Raw genomic sequence first — 21,129 nt, 5'->3', positions numbered from 1 at the left:
CGTCTGCTTATTTTTACTAAACGAAATTTCCAATATACGACCTTCAGTTGTGTAAACGATGACTTAGAAAATTGCATGTCTTTGCTGCAAGTCAAGCTTTATTTCCTCTTAATGCTATTAAAACTGATTTCTGTTTATTAAGCATTACAATTTTTGTTTAGGAATTCTAACCGAAAACTCTGAAATCAAAATTATGGAGTTAACTGCTATAGAGGAAAAAGAAAAAAAATCTCCCGAAACCTTATTTAAAATTTCTTGAATTTCTATAAATAATGCTGTTATTAATAGGGAATAAATAAAGGAAAACTGATGAGCAATGGATTTTCTTTAGGTAATAATTATTATTTAGGAATTATAATTTCCTCTTAAAATAGGTGCCTAAGTTAAAAATAGACTTTTTGCGAAAATATTTTTTAAAATCCAATATTCTTATCGTTTGAACAGTGTTCTTTTAAAAACCATTTAAATTTTGACTCTAAGTTCGTGTTTATTATATTTGCTTTTATATGGTTTTAATGTTATCTTACATCTTTAAAATCTATTTTCTCAAATTTTAGACTTTGGTAGAATTTTCTGACGGAAAAACCTCATAAATTAAAATATAATGCATATTTTTGTTCAAATTTGATTTATTAGTTTCTTAATATCTTCTGCAGTTCCTGAATTACAGAATAAGTAATCTATGTTCAGGGATCTCAGCTGAAAACCTTGAATCAAAAATATGGAGTTAACTGTTATAAAGGAAAAAGAAAAAAAATCACCATAAACATCTTATTTACAATTTCTTGGGTTCCGATAAATAATATTGTTATTATTTCGTGAGAGAATAAATAAAGGAAAACTGTAGTGAGCAATGGATTTTTTTTAGATAGCAATTATTTTTGTTTTCCATGATAATTAGAGATTATTATTTCTTCTTAAGTTCGGTAACTACATTAATTTTTTTTGTGTGTGAAAATATGATTTTCCAAAATTTAACATTCTGTTGTTGTTTCCTATAGCGACATTATAGACAGGCCCGCAGACGAAGTCAGCGCTTTTAAGCCGAGAGGGGTCTTTTATTTTTCAGTAGCGCCACCTATGGACAAGAGTGCGTCTTAGCTACGCATGCGTCCCATTCGTTTGCACAGCCCCTATTTGCAGAAGGCATGTTCACGCGCTTCACAGATAGAACACATTTGTGCCCGAACCGGGACTCGAACCCGGGGCGCCCAGAACACAGGGAAGACACGCTGTCCCTCTGCCATGACGCCGTCCAATTAGTATTCTTAATGTTAAACAGTTTTCTTTTTTAAAATCGTTTGAATTTTGCTTCTAATTTCGTTTTTTTTTGGGGGGGGAGTTACACTAAATTTTATATTTGCAGTTATATTTGTTTTAATGCTCTTTTACATCTTTAAAAGCTATATTTCGCAAATTCTAGACTTTAGTAGAATTTTTTTGAAAAGAAAACCTCATAAATTAAAATATAATGCATAGTTTAATTTTTGAGGTTTTTGTTCAAATATGATGTATTAATTTCTCAATATGTTCTGCTGTTTTTGAACTAAAGAATAAGTAAACTATTTATTTGGAAATATTTTACAGTTATTTTATACTTCACAATGCGCAAAAATTTAAAATTTCTTCGAACTCCAATATTTAAAGAATGGATAGAAATACAGCATACTTTTTTTAGTTTAGAAACTAGGTGATATATTTCTTTAGCTATTTGAAAAATTTAAGTAAAACAGTTGATAAATCTCTAAACTAAAAGAGTTTTGTTTCATATCTCTTTTTAATCAAAATGGCCCCTTTTTCAATTTTCTTAAAAACTATTATAATTTTACTGGTATATTTTATTTTCATACATGTTTACATACATACAATATTTAATAAGAAAATTCAATATATAAGTATTTTAGAACATTTTAAATTCATAGTGAACGTAGTCATATACCTTAAAACACGAATAATAATATATAACAAATATTAATATTATCAAAAACAAGATATGAAAATTAATCTGATACATTCATGTATGTGCTACTATAAAATGAGATATCTTTAATGAATAACATTTTATATAATTTTAAAATAAACAAAAATGCAATGATAAAAAAACCCGGTAAAAATAAAATAATAATAATAAAAAAAAAACATTTAAAAAAAAGGTCGGTTAACGCTGGCTTAACAATGAAACAAGACAACTGTTTAGCAGTTCTAAACGTGGAATTGTTGTGTTGGACGAAAGAACAATTTTGTTAAATGTTCTGTATAAATTATAAGTACTTATGTGACATATTTATCTGATTTACACAATTTACTCGTGACAAAGCAAAAAAAGTAAAGCTCTCTAGAGGAAACCCGGATTCTTGCGTCATCTCCCTCTCCTCCCACCTCCTCCTTGTATGACGAACGGAATGCAAATGAATGCAGTTTTTCGCTGCAGACGATAACAATTTTCTTTCTTTTCCACAATGGAGGGTTCCATTATTTTCAAAACAAGACCTAATTCATGAAAACGGACAAGTAGAATTCGTACTTGCTTATGAAGAATAAAAAAAAAGAAAATTAATATCGTTGCCGGAATATTTCATTCTTCTTTATTTGAGTTCTATTTCGAGTAGATGTCTGATCCTACAAATGATAATAAAAAGTCTTCGCACGAATATTTTATTAATTAAAATATACAAATTAAATTTTATTAAGATACACTTGACGATTTAATAACAGTTAATTTCGTTTTTTATTATTGAATAAAATTTTTAAAAAATACTGCAGAAAATTCTTAAATCAAGAAACGTTTATATAAACCAGCTGGAGTGGTCTCTCCAAAACCTTCTCGCATACTCTCTAAATACAGTGTTATTCCAAAGAACGCCTTATATTTTATTGGCATACAATAGTTAGGAAATATTAATCTTTGGCGTGAATTTAGCATTTCTATTGAATTTCTCGTATGATCCTTGGCGAATATTTTGGCGATAATTTCTTGATATGCGATGATTCTATTGGCGAAATGCAATAGCATATTTGATAAATTTAAGTCATTGATTTTTTTGAGTTATCATGCTTAAAGGTATCTGAAAGTACAGACTAAGGGACGAACAAACCCTTGTTAGATTTGGTTCAAAATTTGATCTATTTACTGTATTTTATCTATTTTATTCTTTTTTTTTCTATAGTTATCGTGTTAATATCGATATCATATTCGAACAGCCAAACATACAGATTTCCTCTGATCAGATTTTGTTCAAAATTTCAAATCTTGATAGGGTCTATGAATTTGGTGCATCATATTTCATTTGTGCATCTCAAAGCGCTTTTCGTTATATTTGCCACAGACAGACATTTTTGAAAAATGTGTTTCTCGAACTCAGAGAGATCTAAAACGTAGTTTTAAACGTAAATTTTTTGCTGATGACAATACTTTCTCTATACTTCGCATACGAGAGAATTAAAAAATTGCTTGTAACAATTAAAATTTTTGAATTACAAAAATGTACCAATAGTTTCTAATCAACAAGTATATGCAAAATAAAAAAAAGCATAATACAATACACAAAATGTGCATACATTGTACAAACATACAATACAAAAAAACATAAATTGAAAAAAAAACATGGAAAGTCTTTACAAATGAAACAAAAGTTGAACGGTCGTCCATAGAAAAGGGACAGAATGAAAATTTATATTCACATTCAAGGAAAATTTTTGTTATGGATTCTGTTTGCAGCTGTCTAAAACGTGTCCAATATTTCCGCCGCCTCGTGACCTTTTAAAGCTAGCGTTTTCCTGTGTGAAAGCACTTTCTTCTGTGCAGTCATTAAAAATATATTATTAATGAAATGAATGTTACTAGTTTGATATTTGTTTTTCTCTTGAATAGTTCGTTTAATTTTTTTTCGAAAAGGTTAAATGTATAACCTTATTTTCTTCTGGTAAGCGAAGTGTATAAAGAAAAGGTATTGTATTTGTCAAAAATTTCAAACTCAAACTTTTGACGAATATCTTCGTTTCAGACCTCCCTGAGTTACTAAAAATATATTTTTGGAATAATGTTTGTCTGTGAACACGATAACTTAAAAATTCTTTGAACTAGACAGATAAAATTTGGCGTGTAGTCTTAACACAAAATTTGTAAATTTCTATCAATTTTTGAACGAAATGCATTCAGAGAAAGTCTGTCTATCTCTCTGTCTGAATAAAAGTGAATTCGATAACAGCAAAACGTAAGATAGATGAAATTTGGTGTACAGGTTTAGTTTCTAAAATGTAGATCCCTATTGAATTCGGAACCAAATCTTCTCAAGAGGTTAACTGTCTATCGGCCTGTGCTTTCGCGTGCACGTCGGAAATGTAACAACTTAGGTATATGAAATTTGATTCACCGTTTTAGTATCTAAAGTATATATTCATATCAAATTTTGAACCATAATTGTCTAACAGTTGACCGTCTGTCTTTCTGTATTTTCATATGCCTCCAGATGTATTGACTCAAAAACGGAGTAACTGAAATAAATAAACTTTGGCATGTGATCTTGCGATTACAGTTGTAGTTCTATGTCAAATTTTTGTTTTAAATGGCCGAAAAAAAAAGACATCCAAAATACATATTAGATTTTCTGGTCCTTGGGTATTATACGCATGCTTGCGGTTAATGACTAAAATAAATAAAGAAATAAAAACGACGCCAAAGACAGCATGTTAGTTTCAGTTAAAACTCTAGGTTCACAGCAAAGATCCATGTTTTGATACTATTGTTCGTCGATAAATGAAGTTAATATAAAAGTACTATAGTGAGTGTGTTGTGATTTTCTAATGAACTGCCCGGTTTTAAATATACTATTTTTAATCTACACAAACACAGCTACACTACAAAATTTACAAACACACATAGACAATTAGGTTAAAGAAAATAGTATGGTGGAGGGATTCCACCGTTTCCAACCGAAAGCATTTGGCGGTAGTGCAAGGGTTGCACATAGGAAAAAAGTCGATCTCAGGATGCATGTCTCCCGTTCAACTGCTTGTCTTCTGTGAAACGCCACAAGGGGGCGCTCTTTGCTCAAGAGGAAAAAAAGGTGCTACAGTACTATTTTTCTTTGCAATATTACAAAGATCACAATTCTCAAGAGTGAAAATAAAAATTTAAGCCTTCGTTTACGTTTACCACGTTATCATCATGCTCAAAGTTCCAAATTTCCGGGCTGGTGCTAGGGGAAAGGGTAGGGAGGTAACATTTTTATTTAGAATATTCTAAAAAACTCCGGGGAAGCTATTTTCACTGATTTTTTTAATAAAATAAGTTTGAAAGCTATAAAATTCTTAGTTTTATGTTGACCGTAGTGGTGCAATTCAGTTGTAATGAATAACAATTAAAATTTGAATAGTTCGTTAAAAATTCATATTCTTTCACATGCTTAAAATATGAATAATGTATATGTTTTTACATTTATTAAACAACAAACTAAATAAAATAATCCTGCATAGTGCAATTTCTTTTTAATGTTAATTATACAAATCTCTGAAAATAAATACAGGAAAATGATTTAAAATACAACTCTTATTAACTAAAGTTAATTAATTAAAATTTTTGAGTTGATTAAAATATTTCCTTTAGAAAATTTATTTTTCTATTTCAAAAATGTAATAATGAAATTATTTTATCAATCAATTATAATGTTTTTGAAATTTGACATAAATATTATTCCTATAGTTTAAAGTTAATCCGGGTTAATTATCATTATTGGGAAAAAATCTCCCAGGAAATATTTTAATAAAATTCCTTCAATTTTCTTTCTTTCTTTCTTTTTTTTTTTGTATTAATCAGGATTACTAGAACTGAAGAAAATTTAAATATATATATATATATATTTAAGTAAAGAAGATATTTATTTTTTTAAATTATGTTTATTCAAATAATTTTATAATTTATTCGAACAGCAATTTGTTTTGAGCACTGTAATTTCTCATTCAAAAGCTGCCACTAAATTTTTTCATATTTTGAAATTTTTTTGTAATTTATTAATAGCTTTTTTTTTTTATCTAATGCCATTATTTTTGAAACAATTATAAATGTTTGGAAGACCAGTTTATATAAGAATGGAAAATTGACAAACTCCTTATTTCACTTTTATGAATTAAGTACAATTGTATTCAAAGAAAGCAAGAATTCTTTAATTAAAATACAAGACAGTCGCTTTTTCCCCACACGTGCTAGAACTAATAACATGTCAAACGAGCAGACGATTCTAATCAACTTCCACTAATGTTTTATTCTGTTCTATAAGCTGTTACTTTAAAACAGTTGCCAGGTTTATGAACTAAAGGCATGGAACGGTCTGGCGAGTTTTTCTGCAAACAAACTCGTCCTTTTTTTTTTTTTTTTTTTTTTTCTTCTTTTTTTTTATCCCTGTTGCGTCTGATGTCAAATTCAATGGCAAATTCTTGTTTCGTAATCAGGTTTTTGATATTCGTGTGGCAATACTCATACAGGCGAGCACTCACGCATTTAGTTCTTCTTTTCATCCTCGAACTTAAGGAAATGAAGACAGCACATCACCGAACAAAAAGCGTCTTTTTTTGTCTTCTTATTTTTGAGAAAAAGTACTCTGTTCATGGCCATGCGGAAATGAGTATACGTTCTTTTACAACTAAAACGGTATTTAAATAGAGGTATAATTACAGTGGCTTCAAAGTTGCTATGTTTGAAATGAAGACAATTAATTCCAATCCAATTATCTATAAGCAATTACCAGTTTTAAATACAAAGGGTGATTAATCTGAACAAAGACAATGTTCGTTAATCGATCGGATTGATAAATAGGCAAAGTCGGCAGTTATCAAAGAGCCTCGCAAATCTGGAGTCTTTTAAGTCTTAAGAATTTTTTGTGGTATTTTTAAGACTGATTTTATTTCGCACTTTTAATTCAATTACAAAGATCCTGCATTCGAACTTGTTCAAATAAAATCAAGATCAGTTTGACTTTTAAAGCATTATTTTAGTAACATTTCTAATTAATTACTTTTTACAAGTTTTATTTTATACGTTTAAAAAATATGTGGGTTTTAAAATTTAAAAAAAAATTGTCCAGTCTTATAATTATATAGTATATGGATTATATTAAAAAAGTCGTGTCATTTCTTTCTACTATTTTATAAATTATTTTTAAATTTTAATTTCGACATTTATTAGAGGCGAGATATTAAAACCAACTTTCTTGAAAATAACCCGAAATTAAATATTTTGTTATTTCAGTTGGTCAAGTTTTGTTTTTTAAAGCTATTATGTAGAAATTAAAATTGATCAGAAAATATTTAATTTTGGAAGTTGCGATGGACAAGGGGGGGGAGTTGCATTATTTAAGGGACATTAGGAAAAATTAATCCTTAAATGATCATCGATATATCATGGATATTTGTGGGATTTTGATTTATTCATTCTGCAGATCTAAAAATAAATTAACAACTATATGATTCCTCAACCTATTTACTAAAAGTAATATCAGTAATATATATCTTTTGCTTGATTTCTAAAGTTAGTCTAGTTTTTGACACTGCTATCTCTTTGGACGGTATATCCTAATCAATCATTTTTTAGATTAAATAAATCCGTAAGAAGAGAGATAGAACATTCGGAAAAATTCGAAAGAACAGAAATTGGCAATCTATTGCACATAAAAGTTATGATTATGTTAGATTACATTATTTGAGTTTGGCTCAACTGTGTCAAACATATGGTGTCTAAAAAGTTATGAAATGCTGGTGATAGAATCTTGTATCAGAAATAAGAACTCGTAAAAGCATACAACGTAAAGAAGTTCCGAAACTGTATTCTAAATATAGTTGCTTGCTTATGTTTTAGGATTGATAATCTATCTTTATTTTATATTCTAAAATTTATTTCTAAATGTGTATTCTTTAATTACGTCCCAATGATAACGTGACGCAAAAAATGTACTTAATATAGTAGCTATGTTTTTATATGAATGCAGCTCTTAATAGAATGAAAAGTATTATTACAATACTTACTTAAGAATATTTATATTTACTATTTTTAAAAAAAGTATTAAAAATAAGAAAGAAAAAAAAACAAGAAAAAAAACAGAGCGGAAATAAAATTATATTATTCAAAAGGCAAATTTTTCAATTTTGAAAGTGTGTGAAACTGCAATAGTCAGAAATTATTCGAAAAAAAAAATACTAACATTTAGACTAATTTTTCATCACAAAGCTAATTAAAATATTTGCAGAAACCCTTCTTAATGAGCACCTTTTACTCAAGAAATAATTAAGTATCAAATTTGGTGGATTTAAATCCAACGATCTGGTTGGTTTCTGTGACGATTTTTTTTTTCGTCACACATTCCCCATCCCCCATCATTAATGACAGATACTTACAGATAATATGCCAATCTATAAAACTTAACGTTAAAAGTTATGTTATGTAAAAATTAATGTTAAAATAATGTTAAAAGTTCACATTTTTTACCTTTATTTCTGCTTTTATCTATTTGCCTGCCAAGCTAATTGCTGCATCTGATAACTTTTATCAGTTCATCTGTTGCGTAGTGCCTGCGATAGATGGCAGTAATATACACTTCGGCAGGTAGTTCTTGCTCGCCCAGTTAAAGTCATTTTGCGATTTTTCTACGACGTCTACGCTACCAGAATTTGAGTCCGATGTCCAAAATAAATTTCAATGGAATTTTTTATTTTCCGATTTGTTACTAGCCTAAACTGCTAATTAACAATCATTTCTCCAAAGTGTCAATAAGAATGATTTGAAATCCTAGAAATCTATACATAAAAAAACTGAATGTTTTTTTGTATACATTTACAAAAATCTGTATTTTTAAAATTTTTTTTATCTTGATTTGACACACGTGTCTCCAAGAAAAGAGGAAGTTACTGAAAATTTACCAAAGTCAAAATAAAAATCAAGTTAAAATTCAATTACAATATAAATTAAGTAAGAATTAAACAAGTTTTTTTAGTTTGTTTTTCCATTACATTTTCTGAAAATATTATCTCATAAAAAGGATTTTTAAATCGTCATAAAACTATTCAAAATAAAAAAGAAATCACCTTTTAATGATTCCTTTTTAATTTTCTCGCATTTTAATACATACTTTTTAGAATTAACTCAATACAAAATTTGTAGCAGAGCTTTTTTTATTATTATAATGAAATTCGAAATGAATTTTATTTTTCCACCAAATTTTCAATGGGGAATTTTTGCTAGTGTTAAAATTAAGGTAAAAACAATTTCTTTCTTTGATTATTAACCTTTTGAATTCGGATGGCTCCTTTCGGGTACCATTCATGACTATCCATCATTTTGACATTTTATTTTTATTTATTCCTTTTTTAAAATTTGATTGCTAAAAATAACTGTAGAATGGTAAGATTGATTTTTCGGGGAAATCCAATTTCAAACAATTATATATATATTTATTTTTCGAGGCAACAAACGATTTTTTGTGTTAGATGATTAACTACGCTTCGAATTACTTTTCCGAGTGCAATGTTTTGGTTTCGGAATAGAATTTTCGCTTCCGCTTTTCTTTCGTATTATTAAGGATATTTAATTTGTACGCAGTAATTTGCAGTAAATAGATTCCATTAAATTCGTATTTTTAAATCTTATTAAACAACAAAGTGAAATTTTAAATAAATGCATTTCATACGAATAGTTTAATGGCCAGAAAAGTCCGCGTTCTTTGCGAAGAGGTTGATGGCCAAAGGTGGTTAGTATATTATTATAATCCAAAAATCGTGATCTTGGAATTGATAATTATTAGCAGTTCTTTCCTTATTAAGTTCTTCATCAGCTTCAGAAAGCTTATGTTGTCTAATTTGAAGAAACCCAGAGGGATGTTATTATGATCAGCTAATCTTGAATATGACTCTAACCATTTGAAAAATGACTGAAGTTATTTATTAATTAGTTCTAATTGTTATTTATAAAAATAAATTTCATAACTATTAAACATTCCTTATTCATTATAAATAAACTTCATAACTATTAAACTATAACTCTAATGATTTTAATCTTATTGTTTTTTTCCCTTTGCCTTCTAAAACGTATAGAAACGTTTATTGTGTTATTTCTTATAATGGAATTGTTTTTAGCATTTTACGTATTATAAACTTAAACTTTCATTTGCTGTAACAAAATTTTTAAAAAGTTCACTTAATCAATAATTACTCTTATGTAGTCTAAAGGATTATTTGAAGGTAGATTGTAGTTCAGGTATTTCTGTTATGTTTTTCAATATGATATATATCTTTTTAGTTCAACTTGATTTGATAAGTGGATAATTTGATGATGATAAGATGACTAGTTTCTGTAGGAGGCTGCTCAAACAGCAGTGAAAATTTAATTAACGATATCCTGTAGTGTAAATATATTCTGTGAATTTTTAATAAGTCTCTAGTAAGTCTTTGTGAATTTTTTGCCTATCCCCATCCTCTCCCAATGATTTAGTCTTTTGTTAAGAAAATGAAATCAAAGACTCAAAGTGTATGCACAAAACAACAAAGGCAATTTATCTTTGTAAACAATATAATTGTATAAATTTACAATATTTCTTATATTCAATATCTGATGTCAGAAAGCAATCCTAGTGGGTTTTTTTGTTTGTCATTTCTGGTAATTCATATAAAACTATTGTTATATTCAATGACTCTTCGAAAATCTTCATAAGTTACAAGATTCGTACAAATTAGTTTTTTTCTTCTTTCTTTCTTTTTTTTTTTAAGTTACGGGAAAACCTACGATTTCATTATACGATCTGTATGAAAATGACAATGGAGAACTTTTGAATATGAACATTTTCTAATGAATGCTCGTTTTTAAAATGCAATACAAAACTGAAAACTGAAGCACGAAATACAAAACTACAACGTTCAACTCATATCGACAAAAACTGTTTTTGATCAGAAAACGCTGGACTAAATAGCAAAAATTGAGGAAGTGCACCGCTTTTGAAATTCGTAATCATATATTTAAGCTCATTTACTGCTAAACTGTTTATTTCCTTTATTTTCTTTTAACTTAATGCAAACAATGTAATTTAACAAAAATCGAGTATTCTATAGCAAAAATTTGTAAATTTCTGCCCAGTGATAGTTTATTCATCGCTGTAGACTTTGCGATGAAAAAAAGAAATGCTGCCAACTGAAAAAAACATATGGAATTATAATAAGACTGTGTTGACAAAAAAAATTCATATGTTGCCATAACTTAATTTTTCTGTCAACTTAAATAAAAAAACAAAACAATGAGCTTTATTGTATGCTAGCGAAGTCGGCAAAAACTCTTATCCTCTCTTACTTTAATCATTACTGTAGTGATTGTGAAAAAAGGTTTTGAAAGCAGAAGTAATGCATAATATTTAAAGCAATTATATATCATTGAAAAAAAAAACCTTTTTAACTTTAAAATTTTTAAAAATTTCTTCTTAAATTCCCGAAAAAACATAGTTATTCCTTATTCTTAAAATATTTGAGGTATTGACTTTTCAACATTTTTAAATTGAGGTGTAAATTATATGCACTTAAAAGTAATAAATATAGAGCGAAAGTGAAATTAAAAAATAATAATAAATGAGAATCTTATTGTCTGTGGTTTAACATTCTATTAACCTAACTTTTGCCTGAGCTTGGATTTTCAAATTTTGGAAACATCTTTAAATTCTTATTTTATTATTTTTTACAATTCAGAAAAAAAAAGAATCAAACATTACAAATTAATTGTAAAATTATCGTCTGCTGTGTAGTATTTCTTTCATTTGTCTGGGATTTTCTTCAAATAATAACTTGAATATTTCCTTACATTATGAAGATTTTCTCTTATAAGATCCATAAGGTACTTAGTATTATAATACACTTTTTAAGGCATCATAAAACTATAAAATTAGTTATTGGTTAGCTGAAAACTTCTAGTTTTATATCAGAGTTAGAAGAAATAAAAGTTATTGTAGTGGCACCATCTCGAAAAAAAATGATGGAAAAATCGTTAACTTCAGGAAACAAGGCAGATGTTCTACTGCTCTTGTTATAAAAGTATTAAAATAGAAGGCCATGTGCTTCACTTTCAAAAGACACATGATAGCACTCACGCGTAGCGGACGGCTATAAAACACAGCTGATTGAGCAGAACAGCTCGCAAGAATGTATTCGGAAAGAAATGGACGACGAATAAAATAAAATTTTAAAAGAATTCTTTTCCGCTCTTTTCTTAATGGAATATCGAATGAAGAATTGAATCCTTAAGTCATACTTTTTTTGAATATTTTAAATCAATATTTCACGAACATAGTGACTTTCTTTGGTTTTGAGTGTAAATTTCATATGTTTAATCCAAAATAAATCCTGTATTTATTATTTCAATTATGTAATGCAAAGATATATAAATTTATTACTTATAAAATTGTGACTGCATTGTTTCCTTCAGTATATTAAATATTTTGGCGGAACTATGTCTTGCATCTTTTGATGCTTTTCAATGTACGCGCACATTTTTACCTAGTTAATTACAGAAAATATTGCTTCAAAGCTAATTGAACCTAGAAATTTTGAAGGTAGGAATGAATTAGAGAGTTGGTTAATAACTGATTAACGAAAACTTAAATATTTAGTATAGTGTTTAAAAGCATTGGATATCAGTAAGATGCCAGAAATTTTTTTTTATATTATAGTTTTTAGAAAACGGCATTCTATCTGTAAATTGTACTATGAGAAAATCGTTTAAATCGGTTTGCAAGCCAAACTACTGATTCTAGAATTACCAATTTTAGAAAGTAGTAATTTCTTGATTTGTAAACGAATATTAAAAAAGGATTTTTAAAAAGTTTGATTATTTTTTAATTAAAATTTGATCAAAATTATAGTGTTTTTACATAATAACTTTATTGCATGATATTGGATTGAGATTTTTACATCATTTTAAAATTAAAAATAAACGTGCATTTTAGTGATATTAATTTTAACTCTGCATAAAATTTCTCTCTGATTTTACGCTGGATTGGTTAGTGATACTGTATCAACTTCTGAGCCGAAGGGTTCAAGGTTCGAAACAGGGCTTTACTTAAAGACCTGCCTTGACTGCATGTCTGGTGTAATTGTCTAATCCATGGATTATCTGACTGGTTCAAATCTTTCAAGTTTTCATTAATTTTAATAACTTTTTTAAATATATTTCATGGTAATACCTTTCATTACTTTAATTACTGGATCTATACTCAAGTTCATTGTAACGTTATTAAATTATTTTTTCATATACACTTTATATCTCTATATAATAAAGTTCACATTTAAAAAATAAAATAAGGATATCTGATTCAATTCTATCACATTATCATGGAATGATGTTTCGGAATAAGGGTTCGAATCTTCTTTATTTATTTAGTATTTTTATGAAAATAGTTATTTAATTCGTAGCTATTAGCACAAAAATTATACTGTTTTGTGAATTCAAGCTAACTATTTTTGCTATTCAAAATTCTAAAAGTAATAAGCACTATTTGAAACATAATTTAACTCATTTCAAAGGTGACAGCATTTGTGATATCACAGTCATCAGAAAAACGTAATTGATCATGTCGTCTGACATCTAACTGTACATGTTTCATTGCCGCGCTGGGACGTCACCTCTTTTTTACACCTGCCAGATTCTTAATGGATTCTAAAATTAATTGATGGAACGCACGTGGTGTTTATCGCAAGACTCTGTTGATGTTATTGACTTCATTGGAGTGCTTTTTTTTTCTTTCTTTTTCACTTTTTTTTCTGTGTTTGAGTGTGATGAAGTGGCTTGGATAAGAAAAGAATATAATAGATATATTTTTTCGGAAACTTTTTTAATTTATGTTATATTTTTTATTTAGCATTCATAAGTGAAACAATGGTAATTTTTCGAATAATCTTTTTATTTCAACTGAATGTTTTAAAATGATGAGTTTTAAAGAATGAATATAATACATATATTTTTTTTCCAAAACTTTTCTCCCTTCTGTTATAATTTTTTTAACATTCATAAGAGAAATAATGACAATTTTTTCGAATAATCTTTTTATTTCAATTGAATGTTTTAAAATGTTGAGTTTTAAAACGTTCTTTTCTAGAAAAAGGAACATTCTCAGTTATTGGATTATTAATATCGGATTTGTAAACTTACCATTTCCGATATTCCGATTATTTAACAGCTCACAATAAGTCGAATTAGGTATTCTACGCCAAAGGTCTAACAGATGTGAGGGAATTCTGGGGCATCACTCGGAAGATGATTGTAATTTCAAAGGTCAAAAGATTTTCGTTTTAATGAGAACTTTTTTTATTCTACTCACGTATTACGCTGTTATTTTGACCAAAGCGTAGCACTAAACAGGAACTTCCACATTCAGAAAAATCCGGATATCTAGGATATTGCTAACACAGGAAGAATTTTGTTTCTAAATCAGAAAAATAAACATTCCGGAAAAATGAATAAGTCGAATTTTTCTGGAAGTATTTCAAATAACAGTTTGTTTAAAAACTGAAATAGCTTTATAAGTAGAATATTTTACATTCAATAATTCTGTTCTATGGAAGTGGAAATGAACACGAAATATTGTTGACATGGGTTCTTAATGTGATTTTATTTAGTAAGTATGATATTCAGAAATATTTAATCCGATATATGATATATTAAAGTCCAGAATAGGTAATATGATTTAAAAAAGAAATTCTATAAATAATGACCAAAATTCACCTGAGAAAAATAATGGTTGAAGAATTTTTAATCATATTTTTTCTATAATGCGTTCGTATATTATATTTCTGATAAGGATTTTTTTTTGTATAGTTAATGGAATATGGGCACATTCCAGCTAATTTTTAAAAAAGATTGTCTGCTTCCAAATAAAGATGCAGTGGATTTTTTTTTTTTTTTTGCATTGAAATCAATTCATGTAATATAACAGCCCTATATAACATAACACCGAGATTGACACCTCACATCTAACTGCCCGTTGTCTTGCACTGAAACATCTATAATATTTCTATACTTTGTTATAATTCAAATTTATAGTACAATGATGTTGTATGTTTCGCCATTAGGGATTAAGGTGATATAAATGCAATGACGTCGGTCTTGAATGGCCCCGTGAAGGAAAAATATTAATTTTTTTAATTTCTTTTTTAAAGTTCGATATTACATAGAAAAGTGAATAACTATAATATAAAAAGACTATATAAAAACTTTATTTTATCTTGCATGGTTTTATTTTTATTGCCTGCTGCTTTTATTCTTATTACATTAATCTGGCAATGATTTCCAAAAAAAAAAACTGTTGTACGCGAATGCAAGGATTACTCCATTACTTAGTGCTCTAATATATATTTCCTTTCTTTAAATAAACGCATTTTTTATCATTATCAATATTATATTTAAATTATTTTCAATACAAGTAATGCCAAAAGTCTAGAAATATTTAATTGGTAGCAAAATTAAAAAAAGAAATTCGATTAATAAAAACTAAAAATCGTCTGCAGGATATATTTTGAACAGTCTCACAATGATTTTACTAGTAGGAATTTACTTATAATAATGATTGAATTTCTAAAATTGACTTTTTTAAATTTCATTTCCTAGAATAATCTGATAATTTAGTTTCGTTTTCGAAATGATGAGTTTTTAAAGACAATTAAAAAATATGCGTGATATTACAACAGTTTAATCGACCTTTCTCATCTTACTGGAATTTTTTATGTTCTATATATGCCTCGCGTGCAAAAGCTCCTCATGGAACACAACTATTTAGTTCACTCTTCGACCCTTAATAGTGTGTGAACGTTAACCTTGTTTGTTTGTGCACCTGCTCTGTTATTACATTGCTGCGGCATTAGTAACGTAACCTCAAACTCGCGGGTACTTGTAGAACAATTCGAACATCAGGTCGAGTTTACAGTTTTGTTCTTTCTGCGAAAATAGCTGTTTTTAAAATGGGAGTTCTGATTACAAAGGAAATAAAAAGAAGAATAGAAAACGAAAAAAATATTTCTTTGGAAAAATAAAATTTTATAATTAAAAGGAAATTTATACGTAAATGTTAACTTATTGATTCTGATTTCACCGATATTAAAAAAATATTTAAATTAAATTGGATCTAAAAGTTAAATAAATAATGTCATGAATTATAAAATATGTTATACTTTTATTTTCAATGGAATTGAGCTGAAATTAAATCACATAAAAAGACTTTTGAAACATAAATTTTTATTAGATTAATTTTATTCGAAATAAAAAATTATTATTATTTTTTTTACAAAAATGAAATGCTTTGCAAAATGTTAAAAATTTTTTATTATAAATAAAGATTTCCATTTTTTGAAAATATTTAATACTGGATTTTGTTGGGAGCAAAAGAAAACGATTTTATATTCTATTTAGATTAAAATAAAATCATTATGCATTAAGCTTTATTTTTATTATATTTCATAATATCTGGGAACATTTTTTATATATTTAAAAAAATTGAGAATATTTCATATGAATTAACTTTTTTAAATTTAAATATACATTTATAGAAAATATACATTTATTTCTATAAATGCATAAAATTTAAAAATACATTTATAGAAATACATTATTTATAAAAATGTGTTATTTGTCTATATAAATTATATTATCTCGACATATATATATAATTAAATTATACATATATAGTTATGCATAATTAAAATTTAAATATGCATAAATAAATGAACGGAAAAGATGAAATACTCTTTCAAATTTGAAATTTAAAAAGTTAGACGTATTAGAAATAAGATTAATTGTTTTATTAAATGGTGAATTTTTATTAAAAATGTGTAGAGTATTGTTGAGGACAGTTGCAGAAATCATTACTTTTACATAAAGAATTTTTAATTAATTCCTGTCTTTCGTATTTTAAATGCTATTTTTGTGATTTTTTTAAAACTTAAAACATTTTATAAATCGAAAACTTACCTTTTTCAATTTCTGACATAATGGAATTAATTCTTACTCACATGATACATGTTAAATGCGCTGTGATAACTTGATTTCGGTATCTTTTAGCATTATGCAAGACGTATAAAAATGAAACCTATGGATTGGTTATGGCAGCATTCAGTTAAATGTTAGAAGAGATGCATAGTTGCCTTGGTCATATGACAGTGGCGTCATTTTAACGGCGTGATAATTTGAATTAAATAACTTACACAGCTTTGTGAAACGAAGAATCTTACCCCCTGTATTGAAATACACGGCAAAGGATACAAATTTGCCATTTTTCAAAGTTCTGCATTTTTCTGTTTTTGCAATTTCCAGACTTATATATGGTTTTTTCCCCAATCTTCCTTATTGCAAGTTTAAACAGAAGCAACATCTGAATTAACATACAAAACGTTTCATTCCTGCTTAATTCACTCGCCAGGTATGGAGAAGTCGCCAATTTTTCTGCCAACATTGTTATCGAATTTTTGAGTAGTTTCTTAACGGTATGCGTCATAGAACATTTCGTAAATGCATTTACGTATATTCAGGGCAATAATTTTTTTTGATAACATGTTATCAAAATATATTTTATTTTTGTCAGAAATATCTAATATTTGTTACAATTTCGAAATGAACGATTTCAGAATTAATAGGTGGCTCGACATTCCTCAAATTTTTTGTGATAAAAAATATAAAAGGCAACAATAAAAAAAAATGTAATTTCTTTTTATTTTTAAATAATAATTTTATGTTTATTCAATGATTTCCTTAAAGTAATAAATGTGTTGTTAATGAATTCTATCACATGAAAGTTAGAGTGACATGCATGTTAATAAACGCTGTTTATAAATGTACATTGTATTTTTTTTTGGGGGGGGGGAGTAAGTAACTAAATACAGTGAAGAATAATGCGCATAGTATTTTCATTCTACGTGGTTAACAATGCACATATTAAAAATAAGTCTTTCTTAAATTGTTTTATAATGCAGGAAAAAAAATGAGTAATAGCGTAAGAAAAACGTTTTTCTTTTTCTTTTTTTTCTATTAAAGAATTTTGTCTAAAATGTATTTCAGATATGTGTTTTTAGGGATGAATCACCTGACCAATTACCTCATATAATTCGCTGCATTTTTGTGTTATAATGCTCGCACAAATAGGGTGATATAAAAGTTCGGTATTCATTAAAGTCTCGATTTTTTTTGACGATTATTGCACTTTTTTTGTCTGTTCTGAGAGGGAAGGGAAAAGTCCAAAAGTACAAGTCGCTAAGTGGATCCTCCTTTCTTCTGTAGCTACAATAATAGTTTGGGATCGCGCCACCTTCATTCCAATGATGGAGCGTACTCCCTACTGGAGAGTTTCTGTTGTGATCGGTGATGGCCTTTAGCTCCTCTGATCTTAAACTTCACATTGACGATGTGACGACTTCAATTGGATTGCCCCAGATACCAAATTATCTCTTCTAAACCAATTTCGAATTACCTTGGATAATTAAGTCACTTGTGATTGTGGTGTCTGCAATTTTCTTCTGTGCTATTCTTTAAAATCAGGGAGGGGAAAAAAACATAAGATATTTTTTAACTGATCTAAAACTGTTTACAATATTTAATTTCGAGTTACGGTTGTCATTTAATACTCGTAATAATAACCTTAATGTGGTCTGAAAAATTAAAGCCGCCATTTTTAGAAATAATAATAATAAATTCCGAGCCATCGAAAAAAAAAGAAAATGAACGGTTCATTTGCGGAATTACCATAACCACTGGGTAATATATTTTGACTTGGATGTTTTTAAGGCAACATCTCATGCACTCACTCTGTAAAACCCGTTCCAACCTCATCGATAGACATTTTACCCCAGTATCTGCATTAGGCACGCGAGAGGAATGCTAATGTAGATTTATATTTGGGTATTACCTACTTCTTTCTCCACGCAATTCGACGAAAGAGATAGTGTTCGTTTGTGAAAAAACCAGCCCAGTGTCGTATCACCTCTGTGACATCCGCATGCTATTACTCCACCGCGGCCTTCAGCTTCCTGTTCGTTCTTTTATGAAATGGTTCGCGTACAGCAGAACCACGCAGACGACTTTTTCTTCCTTCTCAAACATGGAATAAAAAACAAATCAGAAAACACAATTAGAATTCGTCTTCCGATATTTCTTTGCCGTCTTTCTATAAAGAATAATTTGAAGATTATTAATATTTGAAAACGAATTTAGCTGCTAATTGTTCCTAAAACCATTCGTAGTAATGAAATTGTTATCTCTATGTTTAAATTTACTTTAACATTATTTTTCGTGAAATATCTTTTAAAATAAAGCCCTAAATGTGTATAGTTTTTATGTTTAATTTTTTTTTGTTATTTATTAAACACTAGCCGCCTTTGGCGACCAGCCGGTTCGCCAATCTTAATGTTCATTTAAATTTTAATAATTAAATATTTTACGCAATTCCTACTTTAATAGATTCTTCATCAAAATATTTTAAAACTTCACATTTTGATAGTCATATAATTCACCCATAATATTATAAAGGCCTTTAGTCATAACGTAATATGTATCTCTCTAATTTTCTGTTAGCTCTCGTAGAATTTATGCTTTTAATTAAAGTGGAAAGAATTAATCTGCAATTAATATAATAATATTTTTTACTGAAACAAAGCATTTTTTTTATAATATGATTACTGATAACAGATTCACTGAGTGTTTAAACTTTATGGGCACTAAAGAATATCTTTCTTAATTTATGTTATATCTCAACAATTTGTCAACAAAATTTTCTACGGATTCATCATGAACAGATCGATTAACTAACAATGTTTAATTTTAAATGCATCAAACATAAAAAAAATAAGTAAAATGAATCGTTTAAAATAATCGGTCGAAAACAGGTTTAAAAAAAAACCACTTCAAAAACGATGTACTTAAAACTATAAGCATATACAAAAAATATATAACTAACATAAATACAATTTAATTACAAAAGCATGCAACTAACCTAAAAATAATTTAAATCAAGAATCATTCGTTGATAATATTGTCAACAATCAGAACACAATGCGCATGCGTGAATTTTCAACGCCAGTTACGGTAACACAAATGCGTGAATTTTTCTACGCCAGTTGGGGTAACGCTATGCAGATTAGACATTTTTAATTTCCTTTATTCTGTGTTATTTTAATTCAAAAGTACTTCAGAATGAATCTGAAAAATCGATTCATTAACAATGTTTAATTTTAAATGCCTCAAACATTAAGAAAATAAACAGAATCGTTTGAAATAATCCGCCGAAAAATGTTAACCCTAGCCTCATTACTGTTGGGAAAAAAAAGCTGAAGCCTTACTCATTTGGCATTGGGGAAAATGAAAAGATTTTTGGCGGGGAAGTTAGTTTTTAATTAATAATTAAAATTCTAATTAAAAATTCAAAAAAGGGACCGCAGGTGCACATTCCAGACCTCTAAGGTATACATATACCAAATTTGGTAGCTGTAGGTCAAACGGTCTGGCCTGTAGAGCGCCAACACACACACACACACACACACACACACACACACACACACACACACACACACACACACACACACACACACACACACACACACACACACACACACACATTGAGCTTTATATAAGTATAGATTAATGTCAACATTTTATATTTTGTCCTCAGGTTTTAAATTGTTCAATTCTTTTGATTTCCTTGTGATTCCTGTTTCTAAAAAATGTTTTTGATGTAAATATCAGTAATGCTGTTTTACAAAGAATTATATTGAAATACATGAGCTTTAATTTTTTTTCCTTGAAGATTAAAAAGAAAATTTTTTAGACATTTTATAGTTGCTTCAAGAATTAGAAGGATATAATACTTTTAATTATATACTATATTTAAATAGCATGTTTCATGAATGTTTAAGACGATTTTTTTGCGTATGCAAATTAAAAAAAACTTTGTGAACAAGAGAAAACTGTAACTGTAATTTGCAAAAATTATAGATTTATGGTGAATGGAAATATGTTCTTAATAATATATATGTTTTCATTAGATCAATATATGGGAAATCAAAATTATAACAAAAATGAGCAGTATAATCATAAAATATTTATATTTCAGAATGATTTTCTGAAAATTATGCTTA

General features: G+C 27.9%; 1 protein-coding gene across 1 annotated transcript in view; it reads right to left on the bottom strand.

Annotated features, from left to right (window-relative positions):
• LOC129981052 (acetyl-CoA acetyltransferase B, mitochondrial-like) overlaps window positions 1-17,097 on the bottom strand; it is a 64,555-nt gene extending 47,458 nt beyond the window's left edge. The window contains exon 1 of the mRNA XM_056091669.1: window positions 16,979-17,097. The gene's annotated coding sequence lies outside the window, so the exon portion shown is untranslated. The remainder of the gene's footprint in view (window positions 1-16,978) is intronic.
• Between the last annotated feature and the right edge of the window lie 4,032 nt (window positions 17,098-21,129).

This window comes from Argiope bruennichi, chromosome 8 (genome assembly GCF_947563725.1).
Source record: "Argiope bruennichi chromosome 8, qqArgBrue1.1, whole genome shotgun sequence".
Taxonomy (NCBI): Eukaryota; Metazoa; Arthropoda; class Arachnida; order Araneae; family Araneidae; genus Argiope; species Argiope bruennichi.
The sequence above is the reverse complement of the archived record's forward strand: the minus strand, read 5'-3'. Positions and strand labels throughout refer to the sequence as shown.